The following is an 11,131-nucleotide window of genomic DNA, read 5'->3' as shown; positions in this document are numbered from 1 at the left end:
ATCATAGAGGAAGATAGCAAAAGGTCATTAAAAAGATAGGAAAGAAAGGAAAAGACCAAAATGAATGTCAAAAGAGACTCTGAAACTTGCTCTCCAGAGCAGAGATGTTAAAGCATATGGGAAAAATGAGAAAGTCAAAGAGGTGAACAGAAAATTCCAAAAGGGAAGCTTAAGAAGACAAAGTCAAGTAGGATAATGAAATATGCAAAGACCTGGTGTGAGAAATCAGAAAGTGAAGAACATGCTCAGTATTCATCACACTGAAATAACTGAAGAAAAGTTTCACACCTCACTTTGAAATATTGAAGGACTCCATGGGCAAAATATGAAGATGGAAGGAATACAAAAAGTCACTGTATTCAAGAAGTAGCGTATGATCAAGTACCAATAGTACTGAAGGAAGAAGTCCAAGCTACACTGAAGATATGGGCAAAAACAAGTCTCCAGAAATTTAAAGAATACAAATTGAGATCTTTTAACAAGCTGATGCAGAACTGGAGGCATTGACAGCTATCTGGTCAACCAAGTGGAAGCCATCCATATTTATGCCCATTACAAAGAGAGGTGACTCAACAGAAAGCAGAAATCATCAAACAATATCATTAATATCACATGCAAGTAAAATTTGGCTGAAGATAATTTTATAATGCTGCAACAGTTCATCAACAGGGAACTACCAGAAACTCAAACTGGATTCAGAAGATGTGAAACTAGGGATCACATTGCTGACCTAAAATGGATCTTGGCTGCAAAGAGAGTACCAGAAAAATGTTTACCTGTGCTTTGCTGACTATGCAAAGACTTTCAACTGTGTGAATCATGACACGCTATACCACTGACAAGGATAACACTGCAAAGAATGATTATTTCCAAACACTTGATTGTGCTCGTGAGGAATTTGGACATAGACTAAGAATTAATCATTAGGACAGAACAAGGGAATGCTGAATGGTTTGAAATCAGGAAAGGTGTGTGTCAGGGTTGTATTCTTTCACCATACTTATTCAGTCTGTCTACTGAGCAAATAATCTGAGAAGCTGGATTATATGAAGAAGAGTATGACATCAGGATTAGAGGAAGACGCATTAATAACCTGCAATATGAAGATGATACAACTTTGCTTGCTGAAAGTGAAGCAGACTTAAGATCAAAGACTACAGCCTTCAGTATGAATTGCACCTCAATGTTAAAGAAAGAAAGGAAGGAAGGAATGAAAGAACCTCAAACTGGACCAGTGAATAACATTATGATAAATGGAAAAAATAATAGGGTTATTAAAGACTTCATTTTGCTTGAATCTACAATCAAGACTCATGAAAGCAGCAGCCAAGAAATCAAATGACATATTGCATTAGCAAATCTGCTGCACAAGACATCTTTGAAGATTTCAAGAGCAAAGATATATCAACTTGAGGACTAAAGTGTGCCTGACCAAAGCCATGGAATTTTTAATCACCTCAATATGCATGTGAAAGTTGGATGGGGAATAAGGAAGATCGTAGAAGAATTGATGCATTGGAGTTATGGTATTGGAGAAGAATATTGAAAGTATCATGGACTGCCAGAAGAACAAACCAATCTGTATTGGAAGAAGGACAGCCAAAATGCCCCTCAGAAGCCAGGATCATACTTTCAACATGTTATCAGAAGAGAGCAGTCCTTGGAGAAGGCCATCATACTTGGTAAAGTGGAGGGTCAGCGAAAACAAGGAAGATACCCAACGAGATGAATTGGCAACAGTAGCAGCAACAGTGGGCTCTATCGTAACAATTGTGAAGATGACACAGGACCAGATAGTGTTTCATTCTGCTGTACATGAGGTCTCTATGAGTCAGAACTGACTTGTCAGCCACCTACCAACAACAACCCATTCAAGTCAATTCACTGTACCACAACCATGGGACACTGCCTGAAGAGCAAACGAATATGTGCTGGAAGAAGTACATCGAAAATGTTCTTTAAAAGCGAGGATAGCAAGACTTAGTCTTATGTACTTGGGACACATTATCAGGAGGGACCACTCCCTAGAGGGCATCATGTTTGGTAAAGTTTTGTTGTTAAATGCCGTCGAGTCGGTTCCGACCCATAGCGACCCTGAACAGGGTTTCTGAGGCTGTAAATCTTTACAGGAACAGAAAGCCTCATCTTTCTCCCACGGAGCAGCTGTAGTTTCAAACTGCTGACCTTAAGGTTCACAGCCCGATTCGTAACCACTACACTACCAGTGCCGTCCAACCGGTTCTAATTCATAATGACCCTGTATAGGGTTTCCAAGTAGTGACTGGTGAGCTTGAACCGCTATCCTTTCGGTTCAAACTGACCTCGTGGTCCAGTGCTTTATCCCACAGCACCACACCAGAGGGTTAGCAAAAAAGAGGGAGAGACCCTCAATGACATGGATTGACACAGGATACAACACTGGGCTCAAACACAGGAACTGTCGTGAAGATCGTGAAGGAACTGGCAGTGTTTTAACGGCACCTAACAACCCTGGAGTCCTGGTGTGGCGCTGTGGGTTAATGTGCTGGACTGCAAAGTCAGTTTCAACTGCAAGGTCGGCAGTTCAAACTCACTAGTCGCTCCTTGGAAACCCTGTACAGGGTTGCTATGGGTGAGAACCAAGTCGACAGCACTTAACAACAACAACTCTGAGGAAAGCATTGCCATTTGCCTCTTAATTGCACTTTCAATCCACATATTTCAAATATTAGACAATATTTTTTGTCTTCTGTAACTTCTGAAAATCTATATAAATATTTTGTGCCTCAGAAACTGATAGGAATTTTTATGCATTTTCTTTCCTGGCACTCTAAAAAACAAGTATAAATAACTTCAGTACATCAAAGTGTGTTGTTTGGTTTGGTTTTAAAATTCCAGTTTTGATGTAGTGCAAAAGTAAAATCTTCTAAATTCCCAAGTACAGGAAGAAATTTGCAGCTATGCAACCTTGACAACCATGAAGTATTAACCAATCCTACACAAAATAAGATCATATGTGGGCAAAGATGTAAATAACACTTAATTGATCTTATTGCTAGTTTCCAGCCATGAGGTCTAATGAATATTTTGCTAGAACTTTCATTATAGTAATTCCTTTGTTGTTGTTATTAAATGCCGTGAAGTCAGTTCTGACTCATAGAGACCCTGCTACCAAGGTTGTCTGCCTGGTTTCTTGGCTGGGATTAAGGTAGGTGACGGTGTCAACTGAGATGTTGCTGTAATTAGGAGAGCCATATATAGTGTTATGATGTTATGCTTAACCACACTTTTTATAAATGAAGTCTCTTGTTCTGTTAGGAAAATGCCAAACTGTTTTTTTTTAAGTTAATTTTAGAAGATATATTTCTGTATCCACTAATGAAGGCAATAAAATTATCTCTCTCTCTCTCTTTTTTTTTTTTTTTTTTTTTTACTGTGCTGAGCTTTTATTTTCTGAGGTTGAACACATGTGGAAGAAAACTTTATATCCTTGCCTGAGAGGCAGACATAACTTAGTAAACCTGAAGAACAACACATAATATGACTAGATGACCAAACTCCCCTTCTCTGACTCTAGGGGTAGAGCAAACCGTAGGTGGTCTTTTAAAAAATCCTGATCTAGGTAGACAATCCACCTGCTTAAAAACCTTGAGTGGCTTCACATGGTTTTTAGGATAAAGTCTAATCCCGCATTTCAGGCTGTGCCTCTCTCTCCTTGGTCTTCAGACTGGTTTTCCCAGTTTCTTGACTGGCATGTACTCTGAGCTCAGAGCACTCACATATGCTGTGGGCTCTGTGCAGATACCACCTTCTGCCCCCACCACTGCTTTCTAAATAAATCGTATTCGATGTCTTCACAAGTCTCATTTTAAACTCATTTCCTTAAGAAAGCTCCCCTCCCCCACTCAGACTGACTATATGCAGACTTATACATACATGTACTTCCTTAATGATTCCCACCACTATTGTGTTTTGCTTTACAGCACTCATCCCCTATGGAGTTACTGGTTCCTGTCTTCTTATTCCGTACTTTCTGTGTATCCACTTTGTTATATATTTTTCCTATTTTCTTTTGAATGGTTGAGCTTTGTTCCTGCATTGCACCTTTTTCCCTTTGCCAATTTTGAAGTATGCTAGTTAAAACCTTAGGGTTTATTAACTCATCACATGACCCCCACATATAGCCATTTAATCAGTGCTTTACGTCTCCTTTTCAAAAGGATTGTAGCCCTACTAGTAAGTTTATTGCAAGTTTATTGCCAACAATGTAAGTTGTCTTTTTAAACATTATGTAGATTAGAACTATAGTTGGATATAGACTCGAATATTTCTGCAAGTCTGAATGCCATTTTACAACCTCTGCCTGTGTGACCTGAGCATGTTAAATTTGGTAAATTAATAAAATCCACACCATTGGGTTGAAACCTAGTGTGGCACTATAGGATAAGCACTGAATGGCTAACTGTAAGATGGACAGCGCAAACCCACCAGTCAATCTAGGAAACCCTGTACAGGGTTGCTATGAGCCAGACCCCACTCAATGACCAACAACATCATTTGGTTGTGAGCACTGAGTGAGTTAAGGCATGTAAAGCTTGTAGCAGAGTGCTTTGTTGCATACAGTAAGCACACTATCAAAAAATATTGTATTATATAGATTAGATTTTTTGTTACTCATATTTTCTAAAGAGCTGACTCAACAACACTTAACAACAACAATATTTTCTAGAAAACAGTTGAATGTAAGCGATTGATCATTGAAACCATAGACATCTCCTATACTACAAAAAGGAGCTCTGGTAGCATAGTGGTTACGAATCGGGCTGCTAACCTCAGGGTCAGCAGTTCGAAACTACCAGCTGTTCCCCAGGAGAAAGATAAGGCTTTCTGCTCCCGTAAAGATTTACAGCCTCGGAAACCGTGTACAGGGTCGCTATGAGCCAAAACCAACTCCAAGGCACATAACAAATACTACAAAAAACTTCCAAGAGTCAAAGGATGACTACAATAATACAGGCTAAAAGCAAGACAAGACTCCTTTCACAAAATAGATCAGTGATCAGAGAGTTAAGGTAGTGCTATTGTAGCAGAACTACTGCAGTGGTAACTGTATTGTCACAGTTATGAAGGCTAACGGCCAAGTCAGTGGCTTAGCCCTGTCAATTCTTCCTTCTTGGTAGCCAGAGGCACTCCTTGATCCCTTGGGGATCCTTATATGGCTCCAGTCTTTCTCTGTGTCTGCTTCCCTTTTGTCCAGGCTGTTCCTTTTAGCACTCAAAAGTGTTTAGATTTAGAACCCACACCACTTGGGTATGGTACAATTAACATAGCAAAAACCCTATTTCCAAAAAGGATTACATCCACATGTATAGCAATTAGGATTCTAAAACATATTTTGGGGGAACACAGTTTAATCCATAATATCTTGCTCCTCTGAAATTGTTTTAAATATTCATCTTCCATCTATGTGGACTCTGAACACATGTAAACTATGACATGATGTACTCACCCAAAGAAATTGCTTATTCTCTCCAACACTGGAAGAAATGGTTGTCTTCCAGTTATTGAGAGGCAGTGTGCTGATCTCCCATGCGATGGCTCCTCTAGAGAATGTGCAAGGTGATCTTGACTAGTTTTTCTAAGAGCTTTTGCCTTCACATGAGATAAGTATTCATTTAAAATTTAAGCTCTTATGGTAATAAGAGCTTAAACAGTAGCAAAAAAATAATAATAAATTTTGGTACATTTTATATTTCTGCTTGAACTTATGATACATTTACTTTTTATTTCATGCTGTCTTATCCTTCTCTTAAACAATAGTTTCTCTTTTGCTTCATATAAGCCCCTCTCATATTTCTACCTAACACTCTAAAATTTTCAAGGTCAAACCGTTTCTTCTGCTCCTTTTATGTGACCCTAGAGCATTTGGTACACATGCTTAGTTTTTATCCATTGAGTTAACTAGTCCTTTGGAAGTAAATGCATCAAACAAAACAATCTACTTATGATGGGATCTCTCCAGGTCCAAAAAGTGATGTTGAGATAAACCAGTCAGATATCAGAAGGTGCAGGAAAATAAACCTTCATATCTAAACCTGAACTTTCTTTTTCTCCTTCTTCCCTCTCTTTATCTCCCCCTCTTCCTACTGCTTTACTTTTCTAATTAACACTATCCCAGGGATAACTGCTTTTGGTTTTTCTAGCTACTGAGCTACAGGATTTAAATAGAAAAAAAGTAATAACAGTATTCACAAAATAAGTAGATGGTAATACTGCTTTAAAAAAAAAAAAAAAGTGAAATTTGCTATGTTGTTATATGCCATAGAGTTTGTTCTGATTCATAGCGACCTTTTATAGAGTTTCTGAGGAGTAGCTGGTGGGTTTGAATGCCAGCCTTGAAGTTAGCAGTCCAGTGCTTATCCTACAGTGCCACACCAGAAGTTCAAATTTTGCTATTGTTGTTGTTAAGTGTCAGTGAATCCATTCCAACCCATTGGGATAGGTAACTAAAAATCTCCCTAGAAATCCTTTGTGTGTCAGAACTATTTACTTACATATGTATGTATTTTGTATTCACTATGCAAATGTTTTCCCAAATGTTTGTTAGTCTGCCAGACTGTGGTGGATTGCATGTCGATGCTGGAAACTATACCACTGGTGTTTCAAATACCAGCAAGATCTCCCATCATGTATAGGTTTCAATGGAACTTCCAAACTAAGAAGAAACAGTAGGGAGCCCACTTCTGAGGGATTAGACAATAAAAACTTTATAAATTGCAGCAAAACATGGTCTGAAGATGAGCCACTCAGGTTGAAGGCATTCAAAATATGACTAAGGGAAAACTGACTCATCAAAGTAGAATCAAGCTTAAAGATGGAGCAAAGATTTTGGAACCTTCATTTGCAAATGGAGCATTACTCAAAAAGAAGAAACAGTTGTAAATATCCATTAGTAATTGCAATATGGAATGTACAAATTATGAATATAGGAAATTTTGAAGTCATCAAAAATGAAATGGAATGCATAACGATCAATATCCTAGGCATTAGTGAGCTGAAATTGACTGGTATTTTCAGCTAGACAATCATAGTATACTATGCTCGGAATGGCATATTCAAGAGGAATGATGTTGCATCCATCATCAAAAAGAATATTTCAAGATCTATCTTGAAGTCCATTGCTATCTGTGGTAGGATAATATCTCTGCCTATAAAGAAGACTGAGTCCTGCTGTGGCGCTGTGGGTTAACGCGCTGGACTGCAAAGTCAGTTTGAACCGCAAAGTTGACAGTTCAAGCTTACCAGCTGCTCCTTAGAAACTCTATACAAGGTCACTATGAGTCAGAATCAACTTGCTGGCACTTAACAATAACAACAAGGAAGACTTGTTAATATGACTATTCAAATTTACTCACCAACCACCAAATCAATGATGAAGAAACTGAAGAATTCTACCAACTTCTTCAGTCTGAAATTGATCTAACATGCAATCATGATGTATTGGTTGGAATGCAAAAGTTGGAAACCAAGAGGGGTGATCTGTAGTTGGAAGATTTGGTCCTGGTGACAGAAATGATACTGAAGATCCCATGATAGAATTGTGTAAGACCAACTTCTTCACTACAGATCTATATTTTTCAGCAACATAAATGGTGGCTACACATGTGGATCTAGCAAGATGAAACATACAAGAATCAAATTGACTACATCTGTGGGAAGAGACGATGGAGAAGCTCAATATCATCAGCCAAAAGAAGGCCAGCAGCTGACCTTTATCAAGTTCAGACTAAAGTTGAAGAAACTAAAATAAGTCCATAAGAGCCAAAATATGACCTTGAGTATATCCCACTTGATTTAGAGACTATCTCAAGAACAGATTTGATACATTAAGTTCTAATGACCAAAGACCAGAGGAGTTGTGGGATGACATCAAAAACATCATACAGGAAGAAAGCAAAAAAGGCATTAAAAAGGCAGGAAAGAGAGTAGTTGCTCAGCTCCATCCTCAGCGTTTCCCTCATCCAGAAGCCCTTCCACCTTGAATTTAAGATGCTCCATGAAAGCCAGAGTAGCACCTCCCGGGTGGCTCGCCGGCTAACCGGACACCTCAGATGAAAGCTGCCCCAAGACCAGCCCCAGCTGCTCACCCACCAGCAGTGACCCCCACAGTCTGTACTCCGCTTACCCACTGCTGCCCCGCCAGCAGCCAGGTCTGATAGCCCAGATGGTGACCACGGCAGCTGGCGTGTCTGTGAGCTCTGCTGTCAGGCACACGCCGGGCTGTCACTAGAGGCCTCAGTGTAGGAAGCAATGCTGAGCCCTCAACAGAGGCTTGACATCACTTCCCAGGAGCCTCAGGGAGCCCAGCCAGCATTCCAGCAGCAGCAGCAGTTTGGCCCTTGCCACTTTGAGATGAAACCATTTTTGGACTGTGCCCAGAACCTGGGTGACCACAAGCTCTGTGAGGGGTTCATTGAGGTGCTGAAGTAATGCAGATTTGCAAATGGACTGGCATAATCAAGAAATTCAAGTAGAAGAATGGAAAATCATCTTTCCTGACCAAGTTAATTTAGCATGAAACTATGATTGTTGTTATTAAGTGCCGTCGAGTCAGTTCCAACTCCTAGGGACCCAGTATAGGGTTTCCAAGGAGCGGCTCGTGAGAGTTTGAACCTCTGACCTTGCAGTCCTGTGCTTATCCTACAGTGTGACCATATAATATGTGCAAGCACCAGTTAAATGTGTCCTCCATCATTAATAGCCCCCTTACTTCAGATGTCAGAAAAGACTCTGAAACTTGCTCTTAAATGTAGAGTAGTTAAAGAGAATGGAAGAAATGATGAAGTAAAGGAGCTCAACAGAAGGTTTCAAAGCATGACTGGAGAAGATAAAGTATTATAATGAAATGTGCAGAGACCTGGAATTAGAAAAACAAAAGGGAAGAACACACTCAGCACAATTCTCAAGCTGAAAGAACTGATGAAAAAAATTAAAGCCCTGATTTGCAATATTGAAGAAATCCATTGGCAAAATACTGAATGATGCATGAAACATCTAAAGAAGATGAAAAGAATACACAGAGTCACTGGCAAAAAAAGACCTGGTCAACATTGAACCAAGGGGTAGCATAGGATCAAGACCCAATGGTATTGAAGTAAGAAGTCCAAGCTGCACTGAAGACATTAGCAAAAAACAAGGCTCCAGGAATTGACAAGATACCAATTGAAATGTTTCAACAAACTGGAATTCATTAGTCTATTCCAAGAAATTTGGAAGACAACCACCTGGCCAACTAATTAGATAGATCCATATTTGTGCCCATTTCAAAGAAAGGTGACGCTACAGAATGTAGAAATTATCGAACAATGTCATTAACATCACACGCAAAAATTAATATCACGCACTGAAGATAATTCAAAAAATAATTGCTACTGAGAAAAGTAGAAGGCCACATCTAGAAGTCATAGGGGCAGAGCCGTGATGTTCCTGATTGAGGGCCTAGCGCCGAAGCTGGACCCGGAGGAAATGAAACGGAAGATGCATGAGGATGTGATCTCCTCCAGATGGAACTTTCTCATCTCCATGGCCCTGCTGCGGGTCACTCCACTATCTTAAAGAAACTGGACAGCGTATGAAGAGTTGGCATCAGAGATGAATGTATAATATGAAGAACCTGGCTCCAGTTTCTCTTCCATCTGCAGATGAGAAGACCCAGAAAGATATGAAACTGATTGAATGGACCTAAAATTCTACTTGTTGAAGAATAAGTTTGCTCTGGTGAGTGACTTTCATAGCTAAAATATAAAACTAGTTGGGTAGTATGAAGATTTCTTGTGGCCACATTGCACCCTTAGGCCTCCATGAATGTTGGTATAACTGTAAATAATGTTAAACATAATTTTCTAATAATAATTATAAGTGGATTGTATATGAAAACAAAATTATTGCAGTAGCCCATCAATAGGGAGCTGCCAGAAATTCAAGCCGTATTCAGAAGAGGACATGGAACGAGGAATATCACTGCTAATATCAGATGGATCTTGGCTGGAAACAGAAAAACACCAGAAAGAGATTTACTTGTGTTGTATTGGCTCTGCAAAGATAATTCAACTGTGGATTACAACAAACTATGTATTGCATTGCAAAGAATTGGAATTCGGAACACTTAATCATGCTCCTGCAGAACCTGTACACAGACTAAGAAGCAGTTGTTTGAATAGTAGGAGATACTTCTTGTTGTTGTTAAGTGCCATTGAGTCAGTTCTAACACATAGCAACGCAGGGTAAGGTTTCCAAGAAGTGGCTGGTGAGTTCGAACCACCAACCTTGTGATTCAAACAGGCCATGCAGTCCAGTGTTTAAACTATAGCGCCACACCAGACTTGGTTTAAAATAAGGAAAGGTGTGTGTAATGATTGTATCTTTTCCCCATACTTATTCAGTCTTTATGCTGAGCAAATAATTCAAGAAGCTGGACTATATGAAGAAGAACATGACATCAAAATTGGAGGAAGACTCAATGACTCAATTGACACAACCTTGCTTACTCAAAGCAAAGAGGACTTGAAGCTCTTGCTGATGAAGATCAAATACTACAGCCTTCAGTATAGATTACAACTCAGTGTAAAAAAAAATTAAATCTCACAATTGATCAATAAACAATATCTGATAAATGAAGAAAGACTGAAGTTGTCAAGAATTTCATTTCCCTTGAATCTATAATCAGTGCTCATGGAAGCAGCAGTCAAGAAACTAAAGAACATACTGTATTGGGCAAATCTGCTGCAAAAAAAAAAAAAAAAAGCCTCTTTAAAATGTTAAAGATCAAAGATATTAGTTTGAGGTGCGTCTGACTCAAGCCATGGTATTTCAATAACCTTATATGCATGTGAAAGCTGGACAGTGAACAGGGAAGACCATAGAATTGGTGCATTTGTGTTATGGTGTTGGAGGGGAATGTTGAAAGTACCATGGACTGCTAAAAGAACAAATCGAGCTGTGTTGGAAGAAGCACAGCCAGAGTGCTCCTTGGAGGCCAGGATGGCCAAACTTCATCTCTCATACTTTGGACATATTGTCAGGAGGGACCAGTCACTGGAGAGGGATATCATGTTTGGTAAGGTGGAGGGTCAGAGAAAAAGAGGAAGACCCC

At 39.4% G+C, this 11,131-nt stretch overlaps 1 protein-coding gene and 1 pseudogene across 2 annotated transcripts in view; both read left to right on the top strand.

Annotated features, from left to right (window-relative positions):
* Positions 1–11,131, top strand: part of LCORL (ligand dependent nuclear receptor corepressor-like) — a 293,246-nt gene that overhangs the window by 214,017 nt on the left and 68,098 nt on the right. The gene's annotated exons all lie outside the window — the stretch shown is intronic.
* On the top strand, positions 8,029–8,496 carry LOC102834893 (annotated as a pseudogene).

The sequence above is a fragment of the Chrysochloris asiatica genome, unplaced genomic scaffold (assembly GCF_000296735.1).
Source record: "Chrysochloris asiatica unplaced genomic scaffold, ChrAsi1.0 scaffold00200, whole genome shotgun sequence".
Classification (NCBI taxonomy): Eukaryota; Metazoa; Chordata; class Mammalia; order Afrosoricida; family Chrysochloridae; genus Chrysochloris; species Chrysochloris asiatica.
The sequence above is the reverse complement of the archived record's forward strand: the minus strand, read 5'-3'. Positions and strand labels throughout refer to the sequence as shown.